Genomic DNA, 20097 nt, shown 5'->3' with positions numbered 1-20097 from the left:
GGCCTATGCTCACTTAAAATTATTTTGGCAACGTTTTCAGAGGAATGTATTTTGTTTACCTAATTTGACGTATATATAACTATATCTAAACCTATAACACCTGAGTGCAAGTGTGCAGTGTCTGTTTGAATAAATGTGAAAAAATACTAGCTGCTGCGTCTTCTTTTGCTTGCAACAAAAATAAATGTGGATAAATACAGATAAAATTAACAAAAAACTAAATGTGGATAAAAACAGATGGAAATGTTCAAAAAATAAATACCATAAAACCGGGAGCCCTAATTGGGGCAGCGCATTCAAGTGAAATACGGAGCGCTTTCACGCCGCCGCTCCATGTTTCACTGTGCAGGCCGCAATCCGCCAGTACTTTTTAGAGGATTGAGAGATCCCCTTGCAGGCAGGTGTAGTGAGTGACTGCACCCACCTGCAAGAGGATATCTAGGGAGTCCATAGAAACCCCGTTTACCCCATTCAGAGGGCTGCCCTCAGGAGGCACACTTACAGTGCACCTCCTTACAACTTCTTTACCTCTGCGCCCGCATCTAGAATACGACGTAGGCTGAAGAGGCAAAGAGATTCCCTTATATACATGGGACCACACCCCCATGCAAATGAGGGAACACCCTATGATGACAGCGTTGGCGCTATATTTGGGCCAGCGCTATCTGTATTACAGAAGAGGCTTCACAAATGTCTGCGGCCCCTTCTGTAATACCAAAGTGCCCCGGGGGTGAGCAAAGCGGGTGCAACACCTGTTGCGCCCCTGGGGCACTTTCTATAATCCGGCCCCTACTGCCCTCTTCATAAGTTCTCTGCTGAAAAGTTTTCTCATTACATATCTCTTCTGATAAAAAGAAGTCTCTTAAATGTTTGGGATGCTTTTGCGAGCTCACTTTTGTTCCAGCCCGAAGCTATACCTGCGGCCTCCGCTGCAGCATTGAAAATCTTTTGTAGCTCATATATTTTAGTGCCACATTACCTAATTGCCTAAGCTTTATTGGCAATGACCCACCCTCTAACTGTAGCTTTAAAGGTCTCTCAAACAGAGCAAATTTGGGCTGAATCCCTATTAATTTGGAAAAAAGTGTCAATTAATACTCTAGTTTCCTTCCTCCAGATCTGATCTGCCAAGAGATGCCTATTCATTTTCCATCTATAGGTGAGCCTACCTTGACCATTTACTTCAACTTCCAGAGAGGCTATTGAATGATCCGAAAAGGTATTAGCAACAAAAGTAGCTACCCCTCTTCTTACTCTCTGAGAAACTAAAAAACAATCCACATGAGAAGCAGTATTAAAACACCGTAAAAAACAAGCAAATTGAGAAAAATCTGGATGGTCTGATCGCCAAGGGTCGACCATTACGAAATCTCATTTACAAATGAACTCTAAAGCTAATTGTTTAAGTTGTCTTTCAGCCATAGTGGAAGACATAGACTTCATTTTTTAATAAAACTGAAATTTTCCATTGGCCATCCAATACCTTAAATGGTGCCATGTTGTAGCAACTGGTGTTGCCTTTCTGCTTTCTCTTCTCCAAAAAAGGACCCCTCGATTCCAAACCCAACCCCAAACAGTGACTCAAGCTGACCATAATATAGCCTCCACTCAATAACCCCAACTGATTCAATCCCAGTCCCCACACACTGCCAAATTTCTATCATAACAAAATTACACCAGATACGGTGGAAATTATCAAATCTTTTCCAGCTGTACCATTACTAACTCCCAATTTTTGACTGGCTAGAATCTTAGAAAACAAGGCCAGGGCCTCACCAACAATTAAAAAGATATTAAACCTTCCATTACATAGAACTTTAAGCTTTGATTGTTGAACCAAGGAGGCCTGGGCACCAGCAGACCTGAACTGATCCAAGAAGCCTTGAAAGTCCTTCTGTCAACGTGCGGCTGAAATTGACATGTCAGAAAATACTCAGAGTTGATACCCCCCTGAAGCAGAAATGCCTTTTGCTTGATTGCCACTGTGAGAATTTGTTCCTTAATACCATAATCAGCAAGATGACTAGTATATTATGTAGTTGGTTCATGTTAGGTGGGCGCTGTGTAGGCACATGCTGTGCTCTCATTATTGACTAATCTTTGGAGAACCTCAGAGAAAATATGAGATTTAATAACATTTTGGATGAATTGAACCGGGCTATAACAAGCCTCCTGATTCTCGCTGTCCTCAGGGATGCCCACAACACATAGATTTGATCATCTAGCATGATTCTCCAAATCTTCAATTGTATTTAAAAGAAAGCCAACATCTTTTGAACTCTCTCAGCCTCTTGGTTCTGGGAGGCAAACTTGTCTTCCAGCACAAAAACAATCCTGCCCACAACACAGGCACCCCTGCACCATGGTGCAAGATTGCCTGCATTGGCGCTAGGCTGCCAAGACAGCGCAAGGGAAAAGGACAGGAATGCACCATATTGGATACATTTGGCACATTCCTTCCCTTTCCCTCTGACACAGGGCAACACAGCAAGGTGACTTACTGTGCTGCCCTGTGACACAAAACTCTAAAATATGGCCCTCAGTTTAAAGTCAAACAATACCTTCGTCTTTGCCCCTTTCTTGATTTCGAATGTAAGGACACAGCCCACCTCTGGATAACTGGCCTTCCAGAGCATATTAGCCAGCGTTTAGTCTGAAATAAGTCTCTCCCTCTTCCCTCAGACATGCAGAAAATGCTGGATCTTTCAATCACCATGCATTTCAGAGTCAACCGCTCGCTTTACATTTTGACTATCAGACTATCAAAATATGAATCTCTACAGGCATGTGGCCTGATAAGTTACGGGGCAAAATATATTTGACATACACCTAGGACAGATCTGGGGTCAGCATGGAAACACTATGCAAGAGAGAGGACTCTTGGGATTGCTGAGAACAAAAAATGTGCTTTGGCTTTGGGGTACCACTTGCACCATACATCACATAACTCTAGCACAGTAACCGAGTCAAAGAATAGAGCGAATTGGTGCGAATCAATCCTCAGCCTCCAACATAGCTCAAACTCAGGTCCATCACAGCAGTGAAGTCGCCCCATAGATCGCGGCACCCTGTGTGCTTCTGTTATGCGTATACTCAGCTTGTCTTATCTAGCATGTGACACAGTAGTGGGAGCATATGTGCAAATGAATGCCCTGGGTTGTCCTTCAAACATGCCCACTACTACCACAGATCAACCCTCCCTATAAGAACAAGTTTTAGTAACAGTAAAAAGATTTCCTAATAAGGATTACTACCACCCCTCTCCACACCTCAAATTACCTGGCATGGTACACATGTGTAGCCATACTGCCCTAAGAAGGTGCACTTGGCCTTCAAAAACATTTTTTTTGTGTAGCTTAAGAATACCACTTACTGAATTGTAGGACCTCTTAATTCTTTCATTGAGTCCCTTAACATTCCAGGACCACATCCAAAACCTACACATGCCATTTGCTGGCCAATGCCCGACCATTAGACTATGGAGAACGTAAGATCATGTCTCAGTCTATTTAGGTGCCATAAAACCAAAAACAGCACAAGAAACCATAAAATAAAGAAAAATGTAAACACCAACTTCCCCAACCCAGCTTCTACCCCAGAATTATCTGTTGTCGCCACGTCCCATCCTCAGAACATTGGAAAACAAGTGAACTGGAAATTAATTACAGTTCCTTCCCCATCACCAACATTTATGAAAATTTTAGCAATTACATAATCTTCCCTGTGGCAACAATAGTGAAAGAGTCAAGACTACATCCCACCACCTCAACCAAAGCAGACCAGTAGCCAAAAGCTAAAAAAGGAAAACCCTCTAAAAGGCTGCTACCTCCACACCCAGCTACAGAGAGAAAATGAAGACAATACAGAGATTAAAATAGAAAAACCTCTCATGCCTGCCTGGTGACCTGTTAGTCAACGGTAGGAACATTGAATCATACAGAGTACTCTTCTCAGCCCTCTTAAGAGCCACCACCATGTCCTCAACCCTACTAACAGTACTAGCCAAAAGCAACTGGGTGTTGGTCAAAGTGGCCATACTTAATAAGGAATTAGCTGAGGAGTGGGATACACTCGTTCAAAGAAGCGGGTGATCAGAAGTCCTTACGACGCCAGAGAGACAAAGGATCAAGAGAAAACAATTTGTAGGCGCAGGTACCTGGCTGACTTCAGATTCAAGCCTTGGCAGCACTATAAGGAATAGTATGAGGAGGGTGATCTTGATCTGAAGTGTTTCCACCATGCTCCAGGTCACCATGCCAGAGCGCAGATGAACATCCTGTGGCACAATAGCAATGTCTCCTTTGACTATTCTTCTTTAGCATGCTCTCCTGTGACAGGGCAGCACTGTTCCTCCTAGCAAAGCCCAAAATGCATTTTACGGTTGGGATTTGCTATCAGCTTGGCTGAAACAAGCCCTGCAGCATTGCACAAGGTTTATGTCTTTTTTTTAAAGATATTTTTATTGACAGTTTTACAAATCTATACATTAACTGTAATAAGGAAAAAAAAGAACAAAACATGTTGCATCATCAACCACTGTCTACTTTTCGGAGTGTATGCCCCACGAGGCCATTTACATCACGGTACGTATCTGAGAAGTCGTCCAACCACGGTTCAACACATATATATATACCTGGCATCCTTGGCGTGGTTTCCCCTGACTTTTTGATCTCTACCTCCTATGTTTTTGACTCTATGCTGGATTACGTTTTGCTGGTTTAGATGCTTTGGTCACTTTGCCGTTTGTGGAGTTCATTATTAATTACTGAAGGTGTTGGTGCAAATACTTTACACATTGCCCTGGAGATAAGCCTGTCTGCTCTGCCAAGCTACCAAGGGGGTGAGCAGGGATTATCTTTTGACGTACATCCACCTTGCCTTGACTAGAGGAGAGGGTCCCTAGTTGGTCAGAGGCCGTAGCCCTACCAAGTATGGACCCCCAATTCTAACATTGGTGGTGTAGCGGTGGGATGAGGACGTGTGTTTGCGCCTGACCTACAGTGATTGGTGAGCACCACTAGTTTAGTGCAGACCTACATAACCACATACCAAATTATTTTTTGTTCTTGGTCCTATTTTTGAATTTCCTTGAAGCACCATGTCACAGTCCAGGAAGGCACTCAGTGAAAATGTGCCCAGTGAGAAGGCACCAAGTGAGAAGGAAGCCAGTATAAGGGGAGAAGTTGATTTTAACATTGAGGATCTGTATTCCTACCACAAGGATGCTCTCAGGAAGTACTGCAGAGAGTTTGGGTGCCCCATCAAAAGCAGCTCTAGAAAGGACGAGCTGCAGGACGCCTTAAAGGTCTGGTGGGAGGCCAAAGAGGCAGCGGGGACAGGTGCTGAAGAGACGGAGAATCCACCAGGGAATGGCTTTGGAGCAAAGGATCTGCCAATAATCGTTTAATCGTTAAAAAGTCTTCCGCTTCTCTTGCAAACTTGAGTCGGCTAATGGGAACAGCTGTTCCCATTAGCCGACTCAAGCCGACTCAAGTTTGCAAGAGAAGCGGAAGACTTTTTCACGATTAAACGATTAATCTCCATCTCCATGTGATTAAGTACCTGTGTGAGAGGATTAAATACGAACATTCTTCACTCCCATGTGACTAACGCACCTGGTTGAGAGGACTGTCGTGTTGCGCATATTATTGTCTTGATAAAGACCCGCAGCGACTGAAAATATTGGCGCGTTCAGGGTCGAAACGTCGACATTATTCCCAGGCCATATAAACTTGGAGCCTCCAACGAATTGGAAAGAAATTAAAGAGTTCCAAGATTGTATTAGTTGTTGGTCTTATGAAATAATTTGTATATAAATGTATATTTTCTTGTATGAAATTTGAACAAATTTTGTTGCTCACAAGTTCATTATTTATGATTGTCACTTGTTTTTGCATTGTATTTGATATACTGACAGTTACTGTAGATAATGTATAGAAATGACACATTGATTTATAAAACAAGATAAAGATACTACAAATGAGTATTTAGATTTATTATTTTTTCATTCATAAAAGATTTGTTACAGAATTCAGAGGGTTGTTGTTGGTTCTATCAGGAGAAGTGTATAAAGGAAACCGTTTGGATAAATTACATGTGGTTGGATAAAGGGCAGCAAGGCAACTGATTATGAGGGGTTGTTCCATTTAATTAGTTGGGAGCCCTTGAGCAGTCTATGTGTTCCAGAGCTGCGCCAGCATCTTTTGGATAGTAAGTTAACTGATCCCAGGGAGCTTGCTAAGGAAGCGGACCGCTGGACCAGCACCAGGGTCCACAAGGGGATCGTGGGTACCACAGCCAAAGTTGGACAGGGTCCCCAGCAGAAGAGTGGGGGGGGACACAGGTAACAAGAAGGAGTTCCCTAAAGGGCCCCAAAACAGTTCGGTTGGAAAGGAGTCCTCAGCCCCACCAGTCGCAGGCACCACCACCCCCTAAGGGTGGGCGTACCTTTCAAGGTCCCATTAGGTGTTATAACTGCAATGGGAATGGTCACGTTGCCCTTAGGTGCCCCAAAAAGTCCCCAGCACCCCCTGTTGCTCCCAAACCGGGTTTGACGAGTGTAACCTTGGGGGAGGAGTTAGTACCTAGTGGGAAGGAGGAGCTGGCAGTGATGACCCTGGTCTCTTTAGGAGACCAAGAGATGGTCCAGGAAACCTACCTGCCTGCCTGAAAACACTAAAAAGTACAGGCAGGGGGTGACCATCAACGGGAGGAGGGTGGAGGCTCTCAGAGATACGGGAGCAAGTGTGACATCTGTCAGGTGTCAGTGGGTCTCTGAGGAGCAGGTTATCCCAGATGTGTTACACCCGGTAGTGTCAGCTGACAACTCTGTGCGCCGCTGCAAAGTGGCGCAAGTTCCCTTCGAGTGGGGAGGGGTCTCAGGTCCCTTGAGAGTTGTTGTGAGGCCTTCCATGCCGGTTGACTGTCTGCTAGGCAATGACCTGGAGAGTTCCCCCTGGAGGGAGGTGGAACGCCAGGTGCATCTGGAGATGTTGGGTTGGCCTGAGTGGGCCTGTGCGACCACTCGGTCCATGGCCGCCAGCAAGGGTGGCAAAGCAGACTTGGAGCCTGAAACAGTGGCCCAGGTACCTGCCCAGAGGAGGAAGGTCAGGGGGCGTGGGAAACCAGCCCCGGCCGTTCCCACGGTCCAGGAAGAAGCAGACCCGGAGGGGGATGCTCTGGTACCTACAGGGGAACAGGTAGCCGAACTGGGAGACTTGCCTGAGCTGACCCATTGGCAGCAAGAAGGGGGTCCCTCCAGGGAGGAGTTCTGCAAGGCGCAGAAAGAGTGCCCTTCTCTTATTGGTATGCGGCAACAGGCTGCAGACCAGGCAGCAGATGGAGAGTCCCAACACCATCTCATTTACTGGGAAGATGGGTTGTTGTATAGTGAGCCTAAGGTCATTGAGCCCGGTGCAGCCCGTGTGCTGGTGGTACCCGAGCGCTTCAGGACCTTCTTACTGGGTCTGGCTCATGACGTGCCTCTCGCAGGACATCTTGGGCAGGACAAGACCTTTCAACGGCTTGTCACCCACTTTTACTGGCCCCAGATGAAGAAGCACGTGGGAACTTTTTGTAGGACTTGTCAGACTTGCCAGGCAGTGGCAAGAGTGGAGGCAGGTGCAAGGCACCCCTCCAACCCTTTCCCGTGGTTAGCACCCCTTCTGAGCGGTTGGGCATAGACATTGTGGGTCCTCTGGAACCCAAGACAGCCCTAGGCAACCGGTTCATCCTGGTCTTGGTGGACCATGCCACCCGGTACCCGAAAGCTGTCCCTCTCCGGACAATCACAGCCCCTGTGGTGGGCCGTGCATTGATGGGGATCTTCTCCCGTGTGGGATTTCCCAGGGAGGTGGTATCCGACAGGGGGACCAACTTCATCTCTAAGTACATGAAGTAGCTGTGGGAGGAGTGTGGGGTGACTTATAAGTTCACCACTCCTTACCACCCTCAAGGGAATGGTCTGGTGGAGAGATTCAACCGGACCCTCAAAGGCATGATAATGGGCCTCACAGAGCCCATGAGGTGGAAGTGGGACGTCTTCCTACCCTGCCTGTTGTTTGCCTACAGGGAGGTGCCCCAGAAGTCTTTAGGGTTCAGCCCCTTTGGGCTTCTGTACGGTCACCCTGTGAGAGGACCTCTGAGTCTGGTGAAGGAGGGTTGGGAGAAATCCCATGGTAAGACCCCTCAGGATGTGTTCAGCTATGTGCTGGCCTTCCGCAACCAGACTCAACGCTTCAGGAAACTCGCTCAGGCGAACCTAGAAGCCAGCCAGGAGGAAATGAAAAGATGGTATGACCAGAATGCCACTCTGGTCGAATTTCAACCTGGGCAGAAGGTGTGGGTGATGGCACCAGTGGAGCCTTGTGCGCTCCAAGATAAGTGGACTGGGCCGTATGAGGTGGTGGAGCGCAAGAGCGATGTAACCTACCTGGTTAACTTTCAGTCTCCCAGGAACCCTTTGAGGGTCCTGCATGTGAACCGCCTCAAACCCCACTTTGAGAGGTCGGATGTCACAATGCTCCTTGCTACAGATGATGGGATGGAGGAGGAGAGTGATCCTCTTCCTGACCTCCTGGCAGCCAAGGAACAAGATGGGTCAGTGGATGGGGTGGTTCTCTCCCCCACCCTGACCCCAGAGCAGCAGAAAGACTGTCGCCATGTGTTGGGTCAGTTTGCATCCCTGTTTTCCCTGACCCCAGGAGTCACCAATTGGTGCGTCCATGATGTGGACACTGGAGATAGCCCCCCTGTGAAACAGAAATTTTACAGGGTAGCTGACAAAGTCAGGGTCAGCATCAAGGAGGAGGTTTCAAAGATGTTGGCGCTAGGGGTGATTGAGCCATCCAGCAGCCCGTGGGCTAGTCCAGTGGTCTTAGTACCAAAGGCTGCTGCGCCCGGTGCCACCCCAGAACTCAGGTTTTGTGTGGACTACCGCGGTCTCAATGCGGTCACCAAGACTGACGCACACCCCATCCCCCGAGCTGATGAGCTTGTGGATCGGCTGGGGGCTGCCAAGTATCTCAGTACATTTGATTTGACTTCAGGGTACTGGCAGCTTGCCTTAACTGAGGGGGCAAAGGAGAGGTCGGCGTTTTCAACCCCCGAGGGACACTTCCAGTTCAGAGTCATGCCCTTTGGTTTGAAAAACGCCCCTGCCACCTTCCAGCGACTGGTCAACCAGGTACTGTCCGGATTGGAGCAATTCAGCGCCGCGTACCTGGATGACATTGCTGTGTTTAGTTCCCTTTGGGAGGAACACCTGCAACACCTCTGGGAAGTGTTGAAAGCTCTGCAGAATGCAGGCCTCACTACCAAGGCCAGCAAGTGCCAGATAGGGCAGGGATCTGTGGTGTACTTGGGACACCAGGTAGGGAGCGGCCAGGTGGATTGATACCATTCTGGATTGGGAACCCCCCAAGACCCAGACAGAGGTGAGAGCCTTCTTGGGACTCACCGGGTATTACCGGAGGTTTGTCAAAGGGTATGGCACCATTGTGGCCCCCTTGACAGGACTGACTTCCAACAAACAGCCCAAAAAGGTGATCTGGACTGATGCCTGTCAGACAGCATTTGAAACCCTGAAAGCTGCCATGTGCACCGCACCCGTGCTCAGAGCCCCTGATTTCTCCAAGGAATTTGTGGTGCAGACAGACGCCTCAGAGCATGGGGTGGGAGCAGTGCTCTCCCAGCTGAATGAAGAGGGTTGGGACCAACCTGTGGTCTTCATCAGTAGGAGGCTACTCCCCCGGGAGCAGAAGTGGAGCGCGATTGAAAGGGAAGCTTTTGCTGTGGTCTGGGCACGGAAGAAGCTAAGGCCCTATCTATTTGGGACTCACTTCCGAGTTCAGACAGACCACAGGCCCCTCAGATGGTTGATGCAGATGAGGGGGGAGAACCCGAAACTGTTGAGGTGGTCAATCTCCCTACAGGGAATGGACTTTACGGTGGAACACCGCCCTGGCGCCGAACACGCCAATGCTGACGGTCTATCCAGATTTTTCCGCCTTAGCGATGAGAACTCCCAAGGGGTTGGGTAGTTCCCCTCACTTTCAGCTGGAGGGGACACGTGTTAGACCTGGCATCCTTGGCGTGGTTTCCCCTGACTTTTTGATCTCTACCTCCTATGTTTTTGACTCTATGCTGGATTACGTTTTGCTGGTTTAGATGCTTTGGTCACTTTGCCACTGCTGATCAGTGCCAAGGTGCAAGTGCTCCTAGTAGGGCCTGTACAGATGTAAGGGACATGCTGCAGTAGTGGATTACTGCCAAATTCGTTTTTCACTGTAGCAAGGCTACCCTGCCCATAGGACAGAATGAGGGGGGGTGGGGGCCCATGGGTGCCTGCCTATCTTCCCCCAGGAACAAGATAGAAAATCCAAACCTGGTTTCTCTGGATTCAGAAATCCATAATACATCTTTTAGCATAGGTGGTTTTTAAATGTTGTGTCTGAAAATAGCACTTTTAGAAAGTGGCTAATTTCTTGTCCAGTCTGCCTGTGGGTCTGCCTGGGTGTGCGAGTTAGAGGGAGTGTGACAGGGTCTGGGAAAGCTCCAGCAGTGGGATGATAGCTGGCTGCCCCTGAAGGTTAGAGGGAGGAGTGGTGCTGGGCTGTGCCCTGCCTTTGCGATAACGGCTCCCCTGTCAGCTGGATGACGGATGTCCCTGCCTCCCTGCTTCAAAGGAAGATTCCCCAGGACCGAGAGACTCCTGCCGCCAGAGCCTGGACAAGGGCGACCCGTGCTTAAATCACCAAACCTCAAAGGCATCAAAGACTATTTTCTGTATAAAGGAAAGACCCGTGCACATTAGAATCAGACTACTTCTGACTGAAGAGGAGAATCCCTGCTGAAGAGGACACCGTAAGAAGACCCCAGGAACAGTGCTGCCATTGCTGTGTGTCTGGAAGCTGACCTGCTGTCTTGTCTTGTCCTGCCTAAGAGGGACCGTTGGGACTGTGTTGTGTGCTTTGTCCCCCTCCTGCTGAGAAGAACTCTCCAAGGGCTAGAAGAAGAGCTAGCCTCCTGGCCCCCGAGTCCAGGGACAAAGAAACTCTGCCATGGTCATGGCCTTCCCCCCCTCCTTGCTGTGTGCGGGGGAACGACTTGTGGGTGACTTGCATTGCCGAGAGAGAGAGGGTGCTGCGGGAGCTCGTGGGCTCGTATCCTCTCTCCCCAAGCTCGAACTTCAGACAGCATCGCCAGAGTTCAGGAGGCCGCCCCCCTGCCACTAAACAGGAGCGCCGTGGGCCCCTGACTCTGCCCGAGAAAACCCGGCGTCCCCCGGGGCCCCCAACAGCGAGATCTGCGAGGCACCGGGAGCCGAGAAGAAGAGGGGAGGCTCGCCCCAAATCGCCGCGCTGGGATTGGACAGCGGGCTCTGACCTCACGGTTGGGATTCCCTGAAGCCGCGCTGTGGTTGGCTGGCGGCCCGCCGCGTCACCGGCAAGCCGCGTAGGGATTGGCTGGCGGCTCCTGCCTCACCCCGAGAAGGAGCGTGGATTGCCCCAGCGAGCGAGGAGGAATACCCGAGACCCGGGAGCCGAGCAGCCTGAAGCTTTCCCCCCCAGGTAACGCTCGAGTGTGGGACGAGTGCGAGCGCGTCCACCTGGGGGGAGAGGGAGGCCCGGTGTGTGTGCCTCGCCCGCGTCAGCCGGCGAGGGAATCTTCTACTGCCAAACTCCTCCCTGCACCCTCGTACTGGCACCAGAGTGAAGGGCGGTACCGGGTGGGAGGACTCTACCGTTGTCAACCCCAGCTCCGTAGCCCCCGGGAATGGCCGGTCACGGGGCAGTGCCTTCCTCTGTGTATCTAACCACCGGATCCCCCTGAAGAGAGGGGCAGTCCTCTGGCCATTAAAGACTGATCGTGGGGGATACCGAGGTGCCCAAGTTTTTGGCAATAGACTCCTTTTACCGTGTAGGAACACTTTCCACAAGAAAAGCTTATTTTATGTTGGTTTATGTCCGTTTTTAAGTCTGCCTCACAACATATAAAAATATTATTTTTATATCAGACCTGTGTGGTGTCCGTTTGTGGAGTTCATTATTAATTACTGAAGGTGTTGGTGCAAATACTTTACACATTGCCCTGGAGATAAGCCTGTCTGCTCTGCCAAGCTACCAAGGGGGTGAGCAGGGATTATCTTTTGACGTACATCCACCTTGCCTTGACTAGAGGAGACGCTCCCTAGTTGGTCAGAGGCCGTGGCCCTACCAAGTATGGACCCCCAATTCTAACAATATATATATATATATATATATATATATATATATATATATATATATATATATATATATATATATATTTATATATATATATATATATGATAGCTCCAAAATCCTCCGAGAAATACCCAGCCGGGCCAGACGAAGGAAAATAGCACTCACGGGATTCAAGCAGCTTGACAGCACGGATTATTTATTGAAACAAACGCGTTTCAGGAAAACAGATTCCCTTCGTCAGTGTTAACATCAGAACGCTCCTTCGCGGCAACATTTTATAATTGCATGCTGGGTAGTCAAGAATAGAGGTAGGACCAAAAGGCTCTACAATTTACGCGCCATCTTGGAATGTGCAATATGTATACATATAACATATGAATTTCATTTAAACATCAAGCCATAAATTGGCAAAGGGGATATTTTGACCCACATGTTTATCACAAAAAGATATGACGCCGTGAATCGGCCTTACATGCACGTGAGCCATCTATTGATCACTATTAGTACATTCTACTGTGAATTGTTGTGCCAAGATCTATGTATCCTATATCCTTCGTAATATAGGAGGAGCAAGAACATTTATGCACTGACCGTGAACAAGCGACTGTGGGTTGTGAAACGCGTTGGTTGTACCTTGAAATGCTGGAGTATCGACAAAGGAAATAAAGGATTGGGGAAGGAAACCTTTTTGTGAGTGCGGACTTATTTCCCTTGAAAAGGGGAGTTGTGCAATATATGCAAGCGGGGCTCTGCTTAGAAGTCCAAGCACCGGTGATAAAGAGCGCCATTGGACTGTGAAATCGAGCCAAGCTGTGGATATATATATATATATATATATATATATATATATATATATATATATATATTGTCAGAATTGGGGGTCCATACTTGGTAGGGAAACCGGCCTCTGACCAACTAGGGACCCTCTCCTCTAGTCAAGGCAAGGTGGATGTACGTCAAAAGATAATCCCTGCTCAACTTGAAAAGGGGAGTTGTGCAATATATATATATATATATATATATATATATATATATATATATATATATATATATATATGTCTAAGAGCAAAGCGTCCCTGCGCTGTAGAAGGGCTCACCACATCATTCCCCACCATCCGGCTCTGTCAGCAGCACCCGGCAATCTCACTGCTATTCTCCTTAGTATAGCATGAGTCCGACGCGTTTCGGGGCTGAATATTGTCTTGGGATGAGGCGCCGAACGGCAGAATGGGGTCATTCCGCCGCAGTCATCACACACATGGTCCTTTCCAATGCGTGTGATGCGGAGCTCCTTCTTCGGTCTAGGACAGACCGCAAACAATGTCTAAGAGCAAAGCGTCCCTGCGCTGTAGAAGGGCTCACCACATCATTCCCCACCATCCGGTTGACATGAAGCCTACTCAAGGGATTTTACTTATCTTCACCGGTGGGACTCCAACTACCAGAAATCCTGGCAGACGTCATCCAGTGAGCCACACCCACTCAGGGTGGTACTTTCAAATAAAAACCGTATTTGAAACACAACAGGTGAAGAAGTCATGCCTCATGTTTTTGTCCATGAAGAAGGGGTGTTTTCAGCCCCGAAACGCGTCGGACTCATGCTATACTAAGGAGAATAGCAGTGAGATTGCCGGGTGCTGCTGACAGAGCCGGATGGTGGGGAATGATGTGGTGAGCCCTTCTACAGCGCAGGGACGCTTTGCTCTTAGACATTGTTTGCGGTCTGTCCTAGACCGAAGAAGGAGCTCCGCATCACACGCATTGGAAAGGACCATGTGTGTGATGACTGCGGCGGAATGACCCCATTCTGCCGTTCGGCGCCTCATCCCAAGACAATATTGCAATCTCAGGAACTTTCTCCATACCTACTCAAGGTTGTTAAACTAAAGACACACTCGCATGTTGACATGAAACCTACTCAAGGGATTTTACTTATCTTCACCGGTGGGACTCCAACTACCAGAAATCCTGGCAGACGTCATCCAGTGAGCCACACCCACTCAGGGTGGTACTTTCAAATAAAAACCGTATTTGAAACACAACAGGTGAAGAAGTCATGCCTCATGTTTTTGTCCATGAAGAAGGGGTGTTTTCAGCCCCGAAACGCGTCGGACTCATGCTATACTAAGGAGAATAGCAGTGAGATTGCCGGGTGCTGCTGACAGAGCCGGATGGTGGGGAATGATGTGGTGAGCCCTTCTACAGCGCAGGGACGCTTTGCTCTTAGACATTGTTTGCGGTCTGTCCTAGACCGAAGAAGGAGCTCCGCATCACACGCATTGGAAAGGACCATGTGTGTGATGACTGCGGCGGAATGACCCCATTCTGCCGTTCGGCGCCTCATCCCAAGACAATATTGCAATCTCAGGAACTTTCTCCATACCTACTCAAGGTTGTTAAACTAAAGACACACTCGCATGTTGACATGAAACCTACTCAAGGGATTTTACTTATCTTCACCGGTGGGACTCCAACTACCAGAAATCCTGGCAGACGTCATCCAGTGAGCCACACCCACTCAGGGTGGTACTTTCAAATAAAAACTGTATTTGAAACACAACAGGTGAAGAAGTCATGCCTCATGTTTTTGTCCATGAAGAAGGGGTGTTTTCAGCCCCGAAACGCGTCGGACTCATGCTATACTAAGGAGAATAGCAGTGAGATTGCCGGGTGCTGCTGACAGAGCCGGATGGTGGGGAATGATGTGGTGAGCCCTTCTACAGCGCAGGGACGCTTTGCTCTTAGACATTGTTTGCGGTCTGTCCTAGACCGAAGAAGGAGCTCCGCATCACACGCATTGGAAAGGACCATGTGTGTGATGACTGCGGCGGAATGACCCCATTCTGCCGTTCGGCGCCTCATCCCAAGACAATATTGCAATCTCAGGAACTTTCTCCATACCTACTCAAGGTTGTTAAACTAAAGACACACTCGCATGTTGACATGAAACCTACTCAAGGGATTTTACTTATCTTCACCGGTGGGACTCCAACTACCAGAAATCCTGGCAGACGTCATCCAGTGAGCCACACCCACTCAGGGTGGTACTTTCAAATAAAAACCGTATTTGAAACACAACAGGTGAAGAAGTCATGCCTCATGTTTTTGTCCATGAAGAAGGGGTGTTTTCAGCCCCGAAACGCGTCGGACTCATGCTATACTAAGGAGAATAGCAGTGAGATTGCCGGGTGCTGCTGACAGAGCCGGATGGTGGGGAATGATGTGGTGAGCCCTTCTACAGCGCAGGGACGCTTTGCTCTTAGACATTGTTTGCGGTCTGTCCTAGACCGAAGAAGGAGCTCCGCATCACACGCATTGGAAAGGACCATGTGTGTGATGACTGCGGCGGAATGACCCCATTCTGCCGTTCGGCGCCTCATCCCAAGACAATATTGCAATCTCAGGAACTTTCTCCATACCTACTCAAGGTTGTTAAACTAAAGACACACTCGCATGTTGACATGAAACCTACTCAAGGGATTTTACTTATCTTCACCGGTGGGACTCCAACTACCAGAAATCCTGGCAGACGTCATCCAGTGAGCCACACCCACTCAGGGTGGTACTTTCAAATAAAAACCGTATTTGAAACACAACAGGTGAAGAAGTCATGCCTCATGTTTTTGTCCATGAAGAAGGGGTGTTTTCAGCCCCGAAACGCGTCGGACTCATGCTATACTAAGGAGAATAGCAGTGAGATTGCCGGGTGCTGCTGACAGAGCCGGATGGTGGGGAATGATGTGGTGAGCCCTTCTACAGCGCAGGGACGCTTTGCTCTTAGATATATATATATATATATATATATATATATATATATATATATATATATATATATATATATGTTATTTTTGCGCAAACCTTTCAATTCCAGAAAAGGAGCAGACTCGAGCCCAGCTTCGTGGTGCATGAAGATTTTATTCACAACAAAATTGTCAAAACACCTGACGCGTTTTGGTGCAGCCGCACCCGTGACCAAGGTGCGGCTGCACCGAAACGCGTCGGGTGTTTTGACAATTTTGTTGTGAATAAAATCTTTTCACGCATCAAAAAATAGCAGCATCAAACACATCAGTGGCAGGACCACGTACTTAATAAAGCCCCAGTGGGCAATGCAGGAATTGTCCAAGATAAAGTGCAAAGTGTTATTGTATTATGTGTACCAACCCTAAAAATTTGTAAAAAATAGTGAATAAAAACTATAATTCATATTCAGCGAACGGCAAATATAAATTCATTTATGACAAACAATCAAAGATGTTTACATTTAGCAACAGAATATTATCATAAAAACGTAAAAAAATCTTCGGTGGAGTTCAATCCATTAGGACTTTTTGTGTCCATCTCAAGTATATACTTTGTTTCTAACTGTCTCAGCTTTGCATTTCTATCTCCTCCTCGTCTTAACGGGGGAATACAATCCACCACAAAGTATCTTAGCTCATCTGGATTCTTGGCATGCATAGCCTCAAAATGTCGAGCCACTGGGTACGAATCGTCACCATTTTTGATTGCACGTAAGTGCTGAAGTATCCTTTTGTGGCATTGGGGTTTTGTGCTCCCCACATATTTTAAACCACAAGGGCACTCCAGCACGTATACGGCAAATTCTGTTCGGCATGTTAGTTTCTTATCTATTTTGATAGGCTTGTTCTTAAAGGGGCTATGATATTCAGTCTTGTTTACACCCTGTTTGCATGCCTTGCATGTTTCGCATTTAATGAACCCTTTGCTTCCCAAGATCCATAAGTCACTGGTTTTTATCTCTGGACTACTAGTGACCAGTGTATTGCTCATAGCACTAGCCTTTCTGAATGTCAGGTTGGGAGAGCGTGTAAGTTTCTCCCCTAGAGTGGGATCATTCCTAATAAGAGGCCAATTTTTAGTGATGATTCTTCTGATCGCAAGATGTTGATTACTGTATGTCAATATCAGCCTCAACGGTTGATCCTCACTAGGGATCTTCCTGACTGCACTTCTGGTCACCAATGCCTGAAATCTACCCTGTGTGTTAGCTCTATTGGTGGCTTTATCAATCATTTTTGGACTGTATCCTCTCTCAATGAATCTAGAGTGACCTTCCCTCTGTGCTCTGATACAGTCAGTGTCAAGGCTGCAAATCCTTCTGATCCGCAGCATCTCCCCATTGGGGATGCTGCGGATCAAATGGGCAGGATGACTGCTCTCCGCATGTAACACAGAGTTGCCCGCTGTGCTTTTCCTATGCAATCTGGTATTCAGGAGATTTTCTGAGATAAATATTTCTACATCAAGAAAAACCACTGTGGACTTGCTAATGTGGCTAGTAAAGTGTAGATTCTTGTTGTTCACATTTAGAGAGTCAATAAAGATCTGAGCTTCACTCTCTGTACCCTTCCAGATGAGCAACAGATCGTCAATATACCTGAACATATGATATATATATATATATATATATATATATATATATATATATATATATGGCTAAATTTAGGTCCTGGCAAAGTTTCGAAATTGCACAAATCCACTGGAGGATGTAACTAACTTTAAATGCAAACCACAAACTCCGGCATGCAAGGTAACTATTTTCACCAAGAAGAGCACACCAGAGGCTCATTAAGCAAAGTAAAATGCAGGGAACTGTGGGAGAGTAAAATGTGCACACTCGAACTGCCTCTGAGGAATGAGCTTGTAAGCTCTGTAACCCGTCAAGTAGCGGGACAAAGATATTGGAGTGAGGTTGCATGTTCCTTTCGAATAAAATGATTTTTTTTTTTTAAATCACCAGCTGGAGGAGTGCGTGTCCGAATGCAAGGGCATTGTTTGGATATTTATATATATTTGAAGATGCAATCATAGCATCCCTCCTGTACCTGGCCAGACACTCTAGAGGACTTCTCAGGCCCAAATACCCCTTCTCCAAAATCAAACTCTTGGGGCTCCAGGAGACCCTGCCCACGAGACTTGAGCCACGGCATCTTTTTGTAGTTCACTTTCCGACTCTCCCACCTCACTGCTGGATCCCGCTGGCTTCTACCATTCAGCCAGAGCCTCTCTCCACTGCTCGGCAATTGGGCGCAATCTCACTGCCTTGGCTTCCTCCCATACCAATGCTCTGCCCTCCGCCCCAGCCCATGCAATAACATCCCTGTTCCAGGCTGCGATCTGTGCCCTCTTGAGGACTTCCACTCCATTGCTATCCTGCGCTTAGCTAGTCCCAGTGCAAGATCTATCAAACGATTCCCCACTTCGCGTTTAGGTGTCCTGGGGAAAAGACCCAGCAGGCACGTCTGAATTGTTAAGGCCAGCTCCCTCTCAAGCACGTCTTTGATCTTAATCAACATCGCCTTCCAGTAAGAACGCACCCATTGGCAATCCCAGGTTATATCCCCGAAGTCAGCATCTGGGTGGGCACAGCAGGGACATTGTTGCACCTCCCCTCCATATGTCACATTAATCCGGTGAGGCGTCGTAGAGGTCATATGAATGTAGTTGAATTGGATGTATTTCAACCAAGTGTTCGGGAGACCCTCCCCAAATAGCTCAAAACCTTGCACCACTCAGAGTCGGTAAAGGCCCTGCCTCTAATCCTTTCCCAAAGCGACCGCAATCCATCCAGGGGGCCGGTGGAAGCCTCCACTAATGGGGCATAGAGCCGTTTACCCAGGTGGCCTGCGGTGCCAAGGGTGAACAACACATAGAGGACAGGGTGTGTATCAGGCTCCCTGCTCCCAGAACCCCACAGGCGTGCAAACTTACGCGTCAGCGCTTCGTAGTGCAGGAACATGCACAAGGTTTATGTCTGACTACTCTCAAACAACGTATGTTGCTGATGAACCAGTTTTGTGTAGTCTGAATAAAACATCACCTTCGTGGAATCGTGGAACATTGCTCAGCTGTGATCAGCCGCATGAAAGATAGCATTTTGTTCACATAGTTAAGTAGTCTATCAATTAGTGGTCAGGACGGAGCTTGAGGTGAGTGGCCTTGGCAACAGCCATTTGTTCAATGATAAAATGAGTAGATGTGTTTTAAGGGCACACACAACCTGGTGACCAGTCTATGGTCCATTTGGGACCTCCCCTGTCTCCCATCACATGGAACCACCACAATCTTTAAGTGTGGCATGCTCTTCCATCTGCATCCTAAACTCTATCTTTAAAAACGCTTAGGCAACCAGGCGTGCCAATGTGCTCTAAAGGGTATGAACTGGCTCTTCTGTCGCCAAGATATGGCAATCCTCTTTCTTCACTGACATTTTGCACCGTATAAAGAAGATCCTGTCAGAGGAGATACAGGCCCACTACCCCAGTCTTCCCCTCAAGTGAAGGCTGAGTATCTAGAATTGCATGGAGAATAAAGGCAATAGAAAGGATGTGGCCGCTTCTTCATTAGTGATATTCTATTCTTCTAAGAGGGGCTGTCCAGCAGATCCATGCTTGGGTCGGTGTAACATATATGTCCATTTTATTCTGCTACAGTGTCACTACCCCATCTTATCATTTGCAACAGGATCTACACCAGGTATTGAGCACAAGAGTGAAAAACCCACCACATAACAGGGCTAGGCCCGTGAAGCAAAGCTGTACCTTCAATGCTTTAGTGCGCCGGGTGATGCCCAACAAGCAATTGCCTGCCATACATGGCACTGTTGCCACAGTAGTAATTGTCACCACCTCTGCCCAAAACCCAGCAAGCTCAGGGCACTGCCATAGCATGTGGAGCAAGTCTGTCTCTTCTGCCTTGCATCTAGTGAAATGGTGCTGTGTTTGGAAATATACTCTGCAGTTGTTACGGTGTAAGGTATGCCCTGTGTATGACTATGTGTTGGATACATTTTAATTTGCCATTCCGTGGGATTTTCCTGGGATATTCTAAAATCGAGTCCCATTTGCTG

Source organism: Lissotriton helveticus, chromosome 7 (assembly GCF_964261635.1).
Source record: "Lissotriton helveticus chromosome 7, aLisHel1.1, whole genome shotgun sequence".
Lineage (NCBI taxonomy): Eukaryota > Metazoa > Chordata > Amphibia > Caudata > Salamandridae > Lissotriton > Lissotriton helveticus.
Note: the sequence above shows the minus strand (reverse complement) of the source record.